Below are 16,905 nucleotides of genomic sequence, written 5' to 3'. Positions count from 1 at the left end.
CACAAATAACAAATTAAATTAAATTAACCGACTTATGTTACATGGTTCGGAGTTGATGAAAGAGGGAAAACGCGTGAAAAGAAATAATTGAAATGTCGGGTCAATCTTGCATAATTAACAGGTTTACTACGTTTCATTGTTGGAAACAGTGTTCTGAGGGAAAAATTGCAGAGTACAGTCTGACAATTGAAGACAATATGTGAGTGGTACTGTGACGGGACATGTGATTTATGGGTTTTCTTTCATCTTCAAAATATCAAATCTTTACTTTATATTATTCATGTATTCACTATAAAATACAAATAAAATAAGAGGACTTTTGAAGTTTCATAAAACTATTCTTTTAATCATAAGAAAGTACCATATTTTCGCATATATTTCATAATGAAAAATCAATCTTATGTTTTATTTTTCTAACCGAGAAAAAATATAAAATTTTCATGGATCTTGAGGATTTATAAAGATAGTGCATTTTGTATTAGTACTATAATTAAAACATCAAATATTAATTGTTTTAAAAAGTAAATAATACATATTAATGAATTGTAATATCGTAAATTTAAGAGTTTAATAAATAAAATGAAATATTATAAAATTGATAAATAAACCAGATCGTCTAATCATACAAAATACATGATATTAATATAATTAATTTAAAAAATAAAAATAATAATAAAAACTATTTAAAGTAATTAAGAAATATTATTAGACTAAAAAAAATTATCAATGTGAAATCATCATTCATCATATATGCTTCAACACCTGTCTTTCTTATTCTCACACGAGTAAGATAGTCATAACAAAAAAAAGAAACATCCCAACAAAAACAATAAAGAAAAAAAGGATAAACTAATATTTACATAAAACAAACATAAAATATTATCACATCTCACTCATTCATAAAGTCAATAATATATGAAAACTCCTACCAGACTCAATTATTTTAATAGATGTATTGATATCAGACTTTGATTAGTTATGCACTTGTGATAATGTAAGACCCATGAAAAATATTTACCTTAATAGTAATAATTTTATTACTAATAGTAATAAATTTCTTTGTGAATGGAAAATATAATAAGTTTATAAAATGTGGAAAGATTAATAAGAAATTTTGGTAGCTTAATTTGTAAGACTCATGAAAAATATTTATAATAGTAAATTTTAGCATTTTATTAGTAATAATAATTTTAATGGATAGAAAAATGTAAATTTTGGATATAAAATTATAGTAATTTTAGAAGGAGAGGTTAAAATTTTTGGTAATTTATTTAGTATTTTTTTATTGAATAATAAAAAGTGAATAGTAAATAGTAAAAGTGAATAGTGAATAGTAAAAATAAATTCTTATCATGAAAGAAATTAGGATTCCTTAGCATGTAAGAAATTAGGATTTCTTAGTATGGAAGAAATTAGGATCAGAATTAATAAGTAAATGATTAAAATATTTTTTTTTTAAATAATATTAAAATAATAAATAATATTAAAATATTAATGAATAGTAAATTTTTTTACCTATAAATAGCCATAGGAGGGAAGGGTATTTTGCACCAAGAAAAGAGGAATCAAGTGAGAGCTTGAGAAATAGAGAAGAAAGAGTTAGGGAGAAATTTTTAGTTGCAAGAAGAGTAGAGGTTCTGAAGGGTTTCGGGGGAAACAAATTCGGAGCAGGAGATTAAGTCTGGAATAGAGGTAGGGGAGCTAACTTTTCTAAGCTTTTATATTATGATTTAGTATTGTTTTATTACTATTCATGTCTTGAAATTATGTATGAATATTGTTAATGCTTACTGTATGTTTATCTATGTTGATATTCGGTGTAAATATTATATGCTGTTGTTTTGAATCTGTTAATAAGAAATTTGTTAAAAACTAGTTGAGGAACACTTTGGCTAAGGAAAGACTTGGTACTTAAGTTGTCCATTGTGACACACCTCTCTTTCCTAGAAGTCTACTCGACAGGTTTTTAACTTAAATCTTGTGTACAGATTATGTACTGTTAAATTATCATGTAATATATCTTGTTGGAATATATTCAGTTTGTATGATTTCTGAAATGATTGAAGTTTATTTGATTTGAATTTATGCATCTGAACATGTATGAGTATTACGGGGAAATGTCGTAAGGGTATAATATGAGTCGAGGAATGTGAGTATGGTATGAGTCTCGCGGATAGATTCTGAAATGTCATGGTATGTGTATGAGGATTATGGGTAGATTTCGTAATGGTATAATGAGTTAAGGAATGTGAGCATGGTATGAGTTTCGTGGAGAGATTCTGTAATGACATGGTATGTGCGTATATGTTGATGTTGAGGGTCATGAAGTTGGAGGTTATCCTGATACTCTAATAATCATTCAGTCTCAAGTAGAGAATGATGAATTATGTGGTGAGAGGGGCAGGAGGTCCTGGTCTATGTGCCGGTTTAGGACATAGTGAGGGGACTAACCTTGTGAATGGTATGGAGGGCAGGAGGTCCTGGTCTATGTGCCGGTTTAGGACATAGTGAGGGGACTAACCTTGTGAATGGTATGGAGGGCGGAATGTTCTGGTCTATGTGCCGGTTTAGGACATAGTGAAGGGACTAACCTTATGAATGGTATGGAGGGCAGAATGTCCTGGTCTATGTGCCGGTTTTGGACATAGCGAGGGGACTAAGAATGACATCACAAGTGAAAAACCTTCCGTTGTATCGCTCATCAACATATCGTTGGGATAAGTGCCTATTGAATATCGTGGGGATAAGTGCCTATTGGGTATTGTGGAATGAGTGTTTATTTGGGAATTGTGGGATGAGTGTCTATTGGGTATTGTGGGATGAGTGTCTATTGGGTATTGTGGGATGAGTGTCTATTAGGTATTGTGATGTTTATTAGGTATTATGGGACGAGTGTCTAATAGGAATTGTGGTATGATGGTATGAGGGTGTCTGACATAATTTATATGATGTTTGTAACGAAGTAATTATGCATGATTTGTTGCATGTTAGCTCACCCTACTTGTTTGTGTTTGTGTATGTGCGATGATCGTATAATTCGTTATACGGGAGTAGATGAAGGAATGTCGTTTGATCCAGTGACGATGTTTGACGTTGCCGCTTAGTCGTTTTAGGATTTCTATTTGTCATTAGTACGTTAAAATACTCTGCTACGTTTAAGTTTAAAATTCTGTAGCTAATTTGAGGATGACTGTAATCCTTAATACTCTTAACTGCTTTCACATATTATGCATGATGACGTCCTTTCTATATATGCATGACGTATATTTTTGGGACGTTACAGATAACCTCTACTGCTCTACAAAATTATTGCTAATGAATTTCACATTCCATACATAAAGTTAGTCATTTAACATCTTTGGTCAATATAAAGTTTTTAAACTAGGACCTCTTGCATATATCACATCTTTAGTCAAGATAAAGTTTCTAAACTAGGATCTCTTGCATATATCACATCTTCTTTACTTGAGATCGAATAATTATTAAAGCAACATGATAATTCCCAATACTTAATTTAGATATCAATACATACACTAATAAACAAAATTTCAAAAACAAAAATTTCATATTTTAAGTACAACTCACTGCATAAAATTCATATCTTAAAGGCAGGTAAGGATACCAGGATATGATTATGATCCCTTTTAAATAATTATGAAGCTTGAATTTTCTTAGATTGTTAATAGATAAAACATCGAGAATAGGTGGTAAAATACCGAATGTGTTTTCCTACACATCACTTCAGACGGAAGAACAACGAATGTAAATAGTATATAGAATTTGGAGAGAAACATTAAGGAACATGGTGTATATAAATAGCCGAGAAAAAAAAACACTGATATGGCACACTTTGTGACTAATATAAGCAGGCCACATATACAAAGCAAGAAAACAAAGAAATCTTAAACAGAAACCAATTCTTAGTACAGAAAATGTAGGTGCAAAGCCTGACATGGCACGGAGGGACAAGACATGTTCTTTGATTTGTAAAAGGAACATAAGTAGGATAAGAGCGATGAAAATATTTTTTCAATTTTATGTGTTAAGCATGGAAATGATCTTTCTGTTTGTAATTTAGGTTTTTATTTTCTTAAGTTTGTAATTTCCTATATTCAATCGTTCTCTATTATTGAAAAAAAAAAAACATTTTTAAATAAAAGATATAAAATTAGAGTTTAGTGGTTGATTTTGTTAGTTTTCATATAACAAATAAGAAGGGATTCCTTTCTTTTCCCCATTCATTTAATTTTGTGCATTATATACATATTCCTTTCGTTGTATATTGGTACCTTTTACCCTCATTTATCAATATATCTTTATGTTTGCTGATAAAAGAACAACAATTTTTTTTTCAAATTCTTGTTTTGTTGTAAAACACCATTGTAAAATAATGAAAATACTAATATTTTACTTTTCTGCTTTTTTAGTTTGTTGTACAAACTTATATATACATGTCATATGAAAAGTACAATTGATATTGATAATGTTAAGGATCTATGGGAAGAATTGAGAAACAATTCTTCAGAGGGGATCACTTTCAAATACCAAGTTTGATACAATAAATAGATTCTATTAAATAAGGGGAGATAAGTTTTTTTTTTTTTTATTTCCATAAAAATTTAAAAATTCTGTAGGAAGAACTCAAATATTTTAGGTCAATTTTCACATACGTAGGTAGTGTTAAATCCAATTTTAATTTGGTGAAAATTTTTGTTTAACACATAAAATTCTTAACACATTTGATGTTTTTCTTGAAAATTCTTGAAAAGACCTACAACATCATTAAAACACAATTCTAATAAAACCTCTTTCTTAAAGACATCATTTAAGCCTTTAATCCATGAAGTGATTGTGACTCTTTTAAAACCAAGTCTTAGTTTCCTAATCTATCTAAAGGTTTTTTAAAAGTCTCAAGCTTCATATAAAGTGAGTTGGGTTTTGGTCAGGATAAGATTGACTTTCTAAAACTAAATTAATTTAATTTTGATGTATTTTTAATTATTTTTTTTTCATTTTTTTACCATCTCTGTCTAATGATTTTCAAATTTCATATGATATTTTACTAATATTTTATATAAATATTGGTTTATTAAAAAACTATTTAAAATAATTTTTTAATTCTAATAATATTTTAGATACATAATTTCATTATTTTCAAAAGCTAAAAGTATAATATATTTTGAATTTGTTTAAACCTAAAAATAAGATAATTTTGAAAAAAAACGTTCAAATAAGTTATTATCTTTTATAAAAGAGTGCTAATATAACATAAGCATTTTTCATATATCAAAATTGAATAAAAATATATATAATTTTATAAAATTCAAAACAATAAGAAATTTTAATACAATTACATAATTTAATTAAAAAATGTATGATTAATAAATGTGATTAAGTTACAACATTAGTTAGATTAATATATTAACTTAATAAAAAAAACTTAAAAGTATTTATATTAAAAGAAAACTTATAGACTAATCTTAATTCATAATACTTTGTGAATATTTGATCTTATAAACTTTTTAATAAAAAATATTTTTGTCTAATAAACTTTTTTTTTTCTCAATGTGAATTGTGGATTACGTCAAGTTGTATGACATGGGTTAATGTGAGAAGTCTGCCCTCCTTAAAATTGATTTAGCGTGTGTTTCCAATGTTTTACTGTTTATGCGGAAAGAAAGACGAGTGTTATTGTGTTTGATTCCGATAATCAAAGCATATTTGTAAGGGGCGATTTGGAGGGAAAGATGAAAAAATATATTCGCTGCAACGAAGAGATTTGTAATGAAAGACAATAAAAATTTAAATAATTTTCCTTGTTTTTAAATATGTGTTTTTACGTATTGCTGTCACTGCCTGGATTCAATTTTACATAATTGTAAAATCTATTTATTAAAATGCACTTCAACTTTGAAACCCAGTTGAAAAAGATTGAGAAACGTTTTCATAAAAGCTGCTTGAAAAGCCATATGAATTAAGAACAAAGATATTCCTTGGGAGGAGCATATAGTATCATTTCTCACATTTGTAATGGTTGTGGGTGATGATGGTGGGTTTCATAGATTGTTGAATATAGATGTTGGAAAACTGGGAGAAAATAAGAGTTAATTTGCGTTCTCTTCTTTTGATATAATTATATTGCACTTGCAGTTGCACTTGGTTGGTTTGCTTTAGGGTGAAGAAAAGGTTGAGATGCATGCGCAAAGAGATGAGAGATGAGCGTGTTAAGATGTTGGAGGTAAAGTGTTTTGTTAGGAAAATACGGGAAGGAATGGCTGAGAAAAAGTGAAAAACAGTGTTAGCAGTCATTCGTGGAATGTGGAATGTGGGGCTATGCATCTGCCTTTTCTTCATTGCAATACCAAGTCTGTGCTATGTAATTATTCTCTTGCTGAGGATCAACGTTCACTACTCTTTTGCTTATGCTACGTAGAATCCAATGCATAGTATACCATTCTCTCCCAATTGCCACATGCCCCACTAACATCAATTATATTGCTAAAGGTTTTGTCAAAAATGTAACAGATCAAACAGTTGCTATTCTGTTCTTTATCAGTTCTTTCACATTCTTTGCTTTGGATCATTGTTTTATCTGGCAGCTATAGAACCGGCACCTCGAAATTCAGTACCGACATGCTACCAAGCTCGTGCAAACAGATTCTTCTGTACCAACTTTTGGACCTTTTTGTAACAAACAAATAACGGAAACAGTTCTTCATGTACAACCACAGTCTTCACTGCAAAATTTTAAAAAACGACTAAATTACAAAATTGAAATGATTGACTTAAAATTTACATATAAAATTAAGTCGTTACGAGGAATAACAAGAATAATGATACTTTTTGACAATATTTTTTTAATAACATTTTAACATTATCTACGTATTATTATGTAATTGGTCTATTTTAGTATTTATGATTATTATTATTATTATTATGGATTGTGAAATAATTTTAAATTAATCACACATGTAAATAATGTTAAAATGTTGTTAAAAAATGTTATCAAAATATTATTATCTTATAATAACTTTTCAATTAAAATTGTCGTGAGTTTTAACAATTTTACAATTAAAGTTGATTGGAATACGTGGAAAGAAAATCATTAAAAGAAATGAACACTTTAATTTATAAGATGTTGGTGACTATTTTCAACTAAATCAAAGTTATCCACTTATAATATAAATTGAAATTCCTCATCTCTTAACAACTTTCATTTAACATATTTATATAAAAAAAAATCATCATAACTAATAACAATTTCACCTTTTCATAATTTTATAAAAAAATTATCAATACTTATCATAACTTCAATTAAAAGGTTATTAAGACTTTTAAAAACTTACTCTTGAACTACAAATTTTAAATTAATTATCTCATTTTTATAATTTACGGAATAAATTATTCCATTTTTGAAATTTTTCTTAGTCACGAGACCAATTTGGATTATTCATTATAAATGCATTCATCTCATTTTTCTATTGCAAAAGAAAATAATAATAATTATGAAGAAGGAGATTTTACAAACAAGATGACCAAAAACTTGATGGAACAAGAATCAAAATGATGTTCTCAATTATAAAGGCAACTAATTTCTCTTTTAGAACATGGTTATGAGCGGAGATAACAAATAAACTTGTAGACAAATGTGTTGGAAATGATCATTTCAATGTATGGTAGTGCGTCTTGGTCATTGAAAGATAGAAGATTGAAAAACAAATCCTTAAAAGGACGGCTCACGAGACAAGTTAGTCTTTGTCATTCCTTTCTGTTATTCTTTGTTAGAAATTTCATGAATAGATGAACAGTATGCTGTATAGAAAAGAAGTCAAGTCTTTGAAATAAGAAACAAAATTTTGCAAGGTATTTAAGGTCATCTGGCCTTTTCTGCAGATCCAAACTTTACCAAGACAAGGCAGCTCAAGATTTACAAGTTACTAACTCTTACATATTATGACAAACATATTCATTAGTTAAATTTTTTTACGAAGAAAAAAAAACTTAAGGCAATTAAATTGAAAGACTTTTCCAAAATTAAAATTAAGTTAACCCATATTTTAAAGAGAGTTTCTTTCGCTAAAAGAAGCATTTTAGAATTACAATTAATTACAAATTTTCCGTAATAAAATACATACGAGTTTGCTAAAAGAAAAGGGTTACTTTATGTTATTGTACTGTATGAAATATACCGATTTGAGCGTCAAAGTGTCTTCCCCAAGTCAACAAAACCCACTGGAGTGGATCGCGTTCTCGGAGAAGATTGAAGATCAAAAGAGAGCATAACAAGGAAGGATGACCGACCATCGAACCAATTCAACCGAAACAGTTATAATTGATTACATGTGAGGACAATTAATTAGAGAACAAATTCTAAACTTGTCAAAAGTATCTATTGCAACAAAATAAAAATAACGAATAAATCAATCGCATAATCTAATATTGGATTTCTTGGAAAGCATACCCTTTGGAGTAATAGATCATAAAGAAAATCTAAAAAATTAAAAGGATACAAACTAATTTATTACATTTAAATCATAATTGCTTACATAACATAAAAAGTAACTTGATAAGGTGGGTGTAAGGTGATGGAAGAGGTGAAAAAACAATAGACAAGTTCTAATATAAATAAGATTTTAATATATTTACACTTTCAAAACGATATTCACGTTAATCTAAGAGAAGAATTATTGATTCTATTTAATAAATATGAAAATTCAATTGAATAAAAAAAATAAGACAACAAATAATGAATTTATATATAAAGATTAAATTATTAATTAAGTCTTAATATGATTAATTATTTTGATATTAAATTTAAAATTGTAAAATATTATTCCCTAATCTGTTTTTTTTTTCTTTTTTTTAAAAGAGAGGTCTCTCTTCCACAAATTTATCTTCTTATTTTTTTACATATCGTTTTATCATAATGACCATAAAAATATAATATCAATATACAAAAATATTGTTTTTTCCTAATTTTTTACCTTTTTTTCATCTTTAAATAATAAAGTATAGATTTGTTTTAATTCTTGAAACTGTCTTTAAATATTCGTTGACTGAGAAATCTAATCTTGTAAATGAAATTCTTTGAGAAATATCATAGTTTTTAATATCTTTTCCTATTTTTAAATATAAATATATAAAATAATTCAAAAGTATAAATTAGTAAAATTTACAAAGTTTTTATAAAATTTTTGACAAATATATTTTAAATTTACATTTTAATCATTCACTACAAGAAAATAAATGTTTAACTTTAACAAAAGTTTAAGCTTACCTTGGATTTTCATTTCTAAAACTATAAACATTAATTTATTAGTGTCGAGCTTTTAAAAATTGAATACTATCGACTTAGTACATTAATTTATATAATAAAATTTTAAATTAATTTTTAATTAAAATAATTTAACGTAGAATCAAGTCAACATTAATATATTTTGTTTTAAAAATTATTTAATGTAGCCTCAGTTAAACCAATGTTAAATAAAATTTATTTTTAATTAATTTAGTTGAGATTAATGACAATATATTTTTAATTTTTTTTTCACATAATGCCTCCAACTTTTAACAAATATAAAATACAAAAAAAAATTATAGGAATAAAGAAAATAAATGTGAATGAAAGAGATATGTATAATATAAGAAATCATTATAAGTGAAAGAGATTAATATGAACCAATAAAATATGGTGGATGAAGAAAATAAATATAAGAATTTATATATAAAATGAGAGAAAAATTGTCAGTAGAGATATTTGTATGCCTTAAATTTAAATACATTTTATATTATTGTTAAAAAATACATAAATTATTAATATATAAGTTAACGTCAACTTAATTAGCAGTAATTTAAATAAATATTAAAAATTAAAAATAAACAATATTAATGTTAGCTATATCAATACTGATCTTATTTATTTTAATTAATCTAACATTAATACAAATATTTATTTATTAAAAATAATTAATATCAACATAAATTTAGCCACACTAATTATATCAACGACTAAATTATTTAGTTAATTTTACATTTTAATTTTTTTTATAAAATAATTGCAAAAAGTAGTTTAAAATTTCAACAATAATGTTTCAATTTTAGCACCTTATAAATGATGAAATAAGATGTTATAAGATTGATAAAGAAAACATATTATCTCAAACATATTATATGATATTAATAAAATTGTATATAAAAAATAAACATAATAATAATATATATCTAAAACAATTAAATAAAATTACTAAATTTATAAAGAAAATATATTGTAGCATCAGTGGCATCATGCTTCAATACTTGCTTCCATGCTCACATCTAATACTGGCAAAAGAAATAAAAACCAACAAACGAAGATTAAAATGTATTCACTTTGGTGATAGATTTGAGAGATGAGAAATAGATGAATTTGAGAAGATTTGAGTATTTTTCATTTAAGGGATTAGGAGGTAATTTAAAATGGTTTTGGAGATGAAATTTGTAAAAGTTTGAGTATAATTTGATGGAGGTGACAAATACAAAAGTTGTTTTAATTGATAGAAAATAAAGATAATATTTATTGATAATCTAAATATTTGTTAAAATTTTACAAAAGTAAAAATAAAATTAATTCTAAAAATAAAATACATTTGTATTTAAATAAAGTGAAATGATTATGGATAAAATTTTAATTTCTTAAAAGTATAATATTTGTAAAAGTTAATATAAGAGGAAATAAAATAAAAATTAATTATGAAAATAAAATAATTTTTTATTTAAATAACGCTAAAGGAGGATTTAATATGTTTTTTTATATTCAAATACAACTTCGTGTTTTTCCTCTTCAACCTCACATCACGATATTCATATTAAAATTTTGATTACCCATAATCGATTACCCCTAAAACTTAGATTGATAACTATCAAATAGGATGAGAACAAACATATCAATTAATTAGAAATCATTCTAAATCTTGATACGATGATTTAAAAGAATTTATTTAAAAATAATAAAATTCTATACAAAAAAAGTTATTTATATTAATATATTTTAATATTAAAGTTGTAAGACCCATGAAAAATATTTATAGTAAATTTTAGTATTTTATTAGTAATAATAATTTTAATGGATAGAAAAATATAAATTTTGGATATAAAATTATAGTAATTTTATAAGGAGAGGTTAAAATTTTTGATAACTTATTTAGTATTTTTTTAGAAAATCGAATAGTACAAAGTGAATAGTAAATAGTAAATAGTAAAAAGTAAATAGTAAATAGTAAAAAGTAAATAGTAAAAATAAATTTTCAGCATTTGGATTCCTTAGCATGGAAGAAAGTAGTAGGTAGAAATTAGGATCAGATTTGGTGAGAAAATGATTGAAATATTATTTTTAAATAATATTAAAATAATAAATAATATTAAAATATTAAGGAATAGTAAATTTTTTTTACTATAAATAGCCATGGGAGGGAAGGGTATTTTGCACCAAGAGAAGAGGAATCAAGTGAGAGCTTGAGAAATAGAGAAGAAATAGTTAGGGAGAAATTTTTAGTTGCAAGAAGAGTAGAGATTCTGAAGAGTTTTCGGGGAAACAAATTCGGAGCAGGAGATTAAGTCTGGAATAGAGGTAGGGGAGCTAATTTTTCTAAGCTTTTATATTATGATTTAGTACTGTTTTATTACTATTCATGTCTTGAAATTATGTATGAATATTGTTAATGCTTACTGTATGTTTATCTATATTGATATTCGGTGTAAATATTATATGCTGTTGTTTTGAATCTGTTAATAAGAAATTTGTTAAAAACTAGTTGAGGAACACTTTGGCTAAGGAAAGACTTGGTACTTAAGTTGTCCATTGTGACGCACCTCTCTTTCCTGGAAGTCTCCTCGACAAGTTTTTAACTTAAATCTTGTGTACAGATTATGTACTGTTAAATTATCATGTAATATATCTTGTTGGAATATATTCAGTTTGTATGATTTCTGAAATGATTGAAGTTTATTTGATTTGAATTTATGCATCTGAACATGTATGAGTATTATGGGGAAATGTCGTAAGGGTATAATATGAGTCGAGGAATGTGAGTATGGTATGAGTCTCGCGGAGAGATTCTGTAATGTCATGGTATGTGTATGAGGATTATGGGTAGATTTCGTAATGGTATAATATGAGTTAAGGAATGTGAGCATTGTATGAGTTTCGTGGAGAGATTCTGTAATGACATGGTATGTGCGTATATGTTGATGTTGAGGGTCATGAAGTTGGAGGTTATCCTGATACTCTAATAATCAATCAGTCTCAAGTAGAGAATGATGAATTATGTGGTGAGAGGGGCAGGAGGTCCTGGTCTATGTGCCGGTTTAGGACATAGTGAGGGGACTAACCTTGTGAATGGTATGGAGGGCAGAATGTCCTGGTCTATGTGCCGGTTTAGGACATAGTGAGGGGACTAACATTATGAATGGTATGGAGGGCAGAATGTCCTGGTCTATGTGCCGGTTTTGGACATAGTGAGGGGACTAAGAATGACATCACAAGTGAAAAACCTTCCGTTGTATCGCTCATCAACATATCGTTGGGATAAGTGCCTATTGAATATCGTGGGGATAAGTGCCTATTGGGTATTATGAAATGAGTGTTTATTTGGGTATTGTGGGATGAGTGTATATTGGGTATTGTGGAATGAGTGTTTATTGGGTATTATGGAATGAATGTCTATTGGGTATTATGGTATTTATTGGGTATTATGGAATGAATGTCTATTAAGTATTATGGTATTTATTGGGTATTGTGGGACGAGTGTCTAATAGGAATTGTGGTACGATGGTATGGGATGAGTGTTTACTGGGTATTGTGGAATGAGTGTTTATTGGTATTGTGGGATGAGTGTTTATTGGGTATTATGGAATGAATGTCTATTAAGTATTATGGTATTTATTGGGTATTGTGGGACGAGTGTCTAATAGGAATTGTGGTACGATGGTATGAGGGTGTCTGGCATAATTATTATATGATGTTTGTATCGAAGTAATTATGCATGTCTTATAAATGATTTGTTGCATGTTAGCTCACCCTACTTGTTTGTGTTTTGTGTTTGGGTATGTGCGATGATCGTATAATTCGTTATACGGGAGCAGATGAAGGAATGTCGCCTCACATAGTACCAAGGAAAAGGAGGAGTAGAAGAACGATAATTAGAATCTTTTTACATGTATAGACTTATATCAACTAGGAAATTTTAAAGGGTGAGATTACGGAATGTTACCGTAAATGTAATGTTAATTATCAAGTGTGAAAATTTGGGATGTTACATTAATGTGAAAAATTTGGGATGTTACATTAATGTGAAAAGTTGGGATGTTACGTTAATGTGAGAATTTGGGATGTTACATTAATGGTATCAGAGCAGTTCGTCCTTAGGATGACCTCTGTGTTGTGGGTCTTCCGTGTCTTCTCTGTGAAGAATTGAGTCTAAATGGTATAATTTACCATTTCCTCTAAATCTAGATAGTAGAGTATTGTGTCTAACTACCATGACTTTTACCATAGATGATTTTCCTTTCTTAATTCTGAGGGTTTGAGGAAAGATATTAGAAGTAGTTAAAGCCTTGATAGGGAGATATAATACTAGAGTTTAAGTTTCAAAGGATGAGTGAAGATGTTGATGTTTAGAAGTAAAATTTTTTAGAAGTTTCTAGAACAAAATTTATAGATGAGATATCTTGCGTTTCATAAAAAGGAGTTGAGTTCAAAGGCTAGATTTAGAGAAGCTTTGGATAAACATGAATGTAGCAAGGTTTGAGAAATCAGTTTGGTTTAGTATATCAATAACGTTAGAAGTCAGAAGAGAAGGAAGTGTTGATGAGAAACGGAATGACATTGTGTGAGATTGGTAACATGGATCGATGTATCAGTGATGGTTGGAATCTGAAGAAAGAAAATGGTGGAAGATTTGAAGATAAAGTTTAAAATAAAAAGGGATAGGAATACTGAAGTAGATTAAGGATAAATCAAATATTAGACGAAGAAGAGTAGAAGAGAAATGGTATAAGGCATAAAGAGGATTGAGAGAAAGTTTAATAGGAGGAGAAATTTGTAAGTTAAGAGAACACGAGGTCTTTAGAGAAGAATGAAGTATTAAATGGATTCTAAGCTAAATGAATGATCAAAAAGAGATGGTTAGATTTTTCCAGTAAATGTATTAGAGATAAAATTTGAGAGTATGTGATTTTGGTATGATGAGTGGTAGAGAAAATCCAGGTACGAAAATTTTGGCTTTCGGCTTATGCAAATATTTGGTATTTTTATGATAGGATTAAAGTGTCATGGTTTATGTTGTAAATTTTATTGATTTTGGAATATTAAAGTTAGTAGAGGTAGTGTAGGTTGAATTGATATTATTATGAATATGGCAAGATAAGGAAGAAGAAGAGTTTGGAAATAGATAAAAAGAAGAGTTGCAATACTAATGTGATTAGGGAATTTGGAATAATTAAGAAGTTGTAGGTTGTGATTGGAGCAATTTTCATCAGGTATAGTTATATGGTAGTATTCAAACCTCAATGGTGATGTAAAGGATGGGTAAAGATTTTTATGTCGCACCTTGATCTCTGACCAGTCATGCGAGTGAGTGAACTTGTTGATACTTACTTTTAGTTCGCATAAGATAAAAATTTTAGATTTAGTTAACACTAAATATCCTGGGGATGTGGTTTTGATCTAGGGAAGCACGTTATAATTGAGGTTGGTTGTGGTTGATTGCCTTGATAATCTCTCTAGATCATTTAACTTATGTGGCATAAGTGGTTTATTTAAATGAGTGGGTTCAGTACTGATAAGGAATCTAGTTAGTTTTAAATTCGGCCTTATTGAGATTAAAATAAGTGGTTTCAGAATTTATAACATTGTTGATTGAGTGATCTGTTGGGTCTTATCAGAGATACACAATTGTTAGGTACTGAATTAGAGACAACATTAAGTTTGTGAATTCATATTAGCTTAGGATGTGGGAAGGTATTTTGAGGACAAGGTTTATATTCCTAAGATTTAGAGTTTATAAGTTAATTCTTGAAGAATGTTTTAACTTAGGCTAGTAATGTTTGCTAGGAAAATAATTACATGAAGGTTGAGGTAATTTGAAGTATAATCTCGAAAGAAGTTCGATTATTCTAGTTTTGTTAAGTATTTCAGAAGTGTTTATCAGGTGAAGAAAATAGTGGTTCAACATTTAGTGTAGGTTAAATAAAGGATGAGGACTAGTATTTTAGGGATATCTGACCAATGCAAGTGAAGGATAGATATTGTAGTCTAGAGTATGATCGAAAGGATGGTTTGGTCATGTTCCAATATGTTTTTAGAAGTTTATGGTCTTCAAGAATTGTGAATTGACTGTTGTAGTTAAGGGTAAAGGCAATATTACTGAGAATCAGATAAGTTCATCAAGGACGAGTGAAGGAAATGATGCATGATCTTAAGTGTGGAAGGGTTTCTATGGATGTTATAAAGCATACTCAATATAGGTATTACTTTTGGACAAGTTCTTGATAAATGAATATAGAAAAGAAAACATAAGGATGAATTATTTAGTAATAGTGTTTTGGACTCCGTGTAATCATCAGAGTAATTATAAATTTTACGGAGAATAGAAGTAGAGGGTAAGGTGGAACAATCTAGTATAATTTTTGGTAAACATAAGTGGCTTTTGGAGGCGTACAATTTCTAGGAGTAGAAACTGTGTTGAGAAAATATAATGGAAAATTTTTACGGAAAAAGAACGATTCTTAGAGTTTTACAGGGTCATGAAAGTCTTAAATAGGGATTTATAAGGAGAATCACTTTCTGATTATAGTAGGAATGAAAAGTTTTCTGGAATTTTGTGATTAATAGTTTATGAGTAATGAGTTCTTTTAAAACATTAATGGATTATTTTGAGACTAGTGGGATATGTTTAATAGTGGTTTTGACGGGGCTAGAAGTGACAAGTAAGAGTGTTCTGAAGGTTTATGATTTTAATTTTTTCGTGAGTACATTTCAATTTGAGATGCTAGAAATTTTATGCACAAAATAAGTAGAGTAAATGAGTTTACAAGGAAACTAAAAGATAAGGTGAAATAATCATAACTTTATTTTTTTTTATGTCAAATTTTCGAATTTTCGAGGACGAAAATTTTTTTTGTTGGGGAGAATGTAAGACCCATGAAAAATATTTATAGTAAATTTTAGTATTTTATTAGTAATAATAATTTTAATGGATAGAAAAATATAAATTTTGGATATAAAATTATAGTAATTTCATAAGGAGAGGTTAAAATTTTTGATAACTTATTTAGTATTTTTTTAGAAAATCGAATAGTAAAAAGTGAATAGTGAATAGTAAATAGTAAAAAGTAAATAGTAAATAGTAAAAAGTAAATAGTAAAAATAAATTTTCAGCATTTGGATTCCTTAGCATGGAAGAAAGTAGTAGGTAGAAATTAGGATCAGATTTGGTGAGAAAATGATTGAAATATTATTTTTAAATAATATTAAAATAATAAATAATATTAAAATATTAAGGAATAGTAAATTTTTTTTACTATAAATAGCCATGGGAGGGAAGGGTATTTTGCACCAAGAGAAGAGGAATCAAGTGAGAGCTTGAGAAATAGAGAAGAAATAGTTAGGGAGAAATTTTTAGTTGCAAGAAGAGTAGAGGTTCTGAAGAGTTTTCGGGGAAACAAATTCGGAGCAGGAGATTAAGTCTGGAATAGAGGTAGGGGAGCTAATTTTTCTAAGCTTTTATATTATGATTTAGTACTGTTTTATTACTATTCATGTCTTGAAATTATGTATGAATATTGTTAATGCTTACTGTATGTTTATCTATATTGATATTCGGTGTAAATATTATATGCTGTTGTTTTGAATCTGTTAATAAGAAATTTGTT

Source organism: Vigna angularis, chromosome 1 (genome assembly GCF_016808095.1).
Source record: "Vigna angularis cultivar LongXiaoDou No.4 chromosome 1, ASM1680809v1, whole genome shotgun sequence".
Lineage (NCBI taxonomy): Eukaryota > Viridiplantae > Streptophyta > Magnoliopsida > Fabales > Fabaceae > Vigna > Vigna angularis.
The sequence above is the reverse complement of the archived record's forward strand: the minus strand, read 5'-3'. Positions refer to the sequence as shown.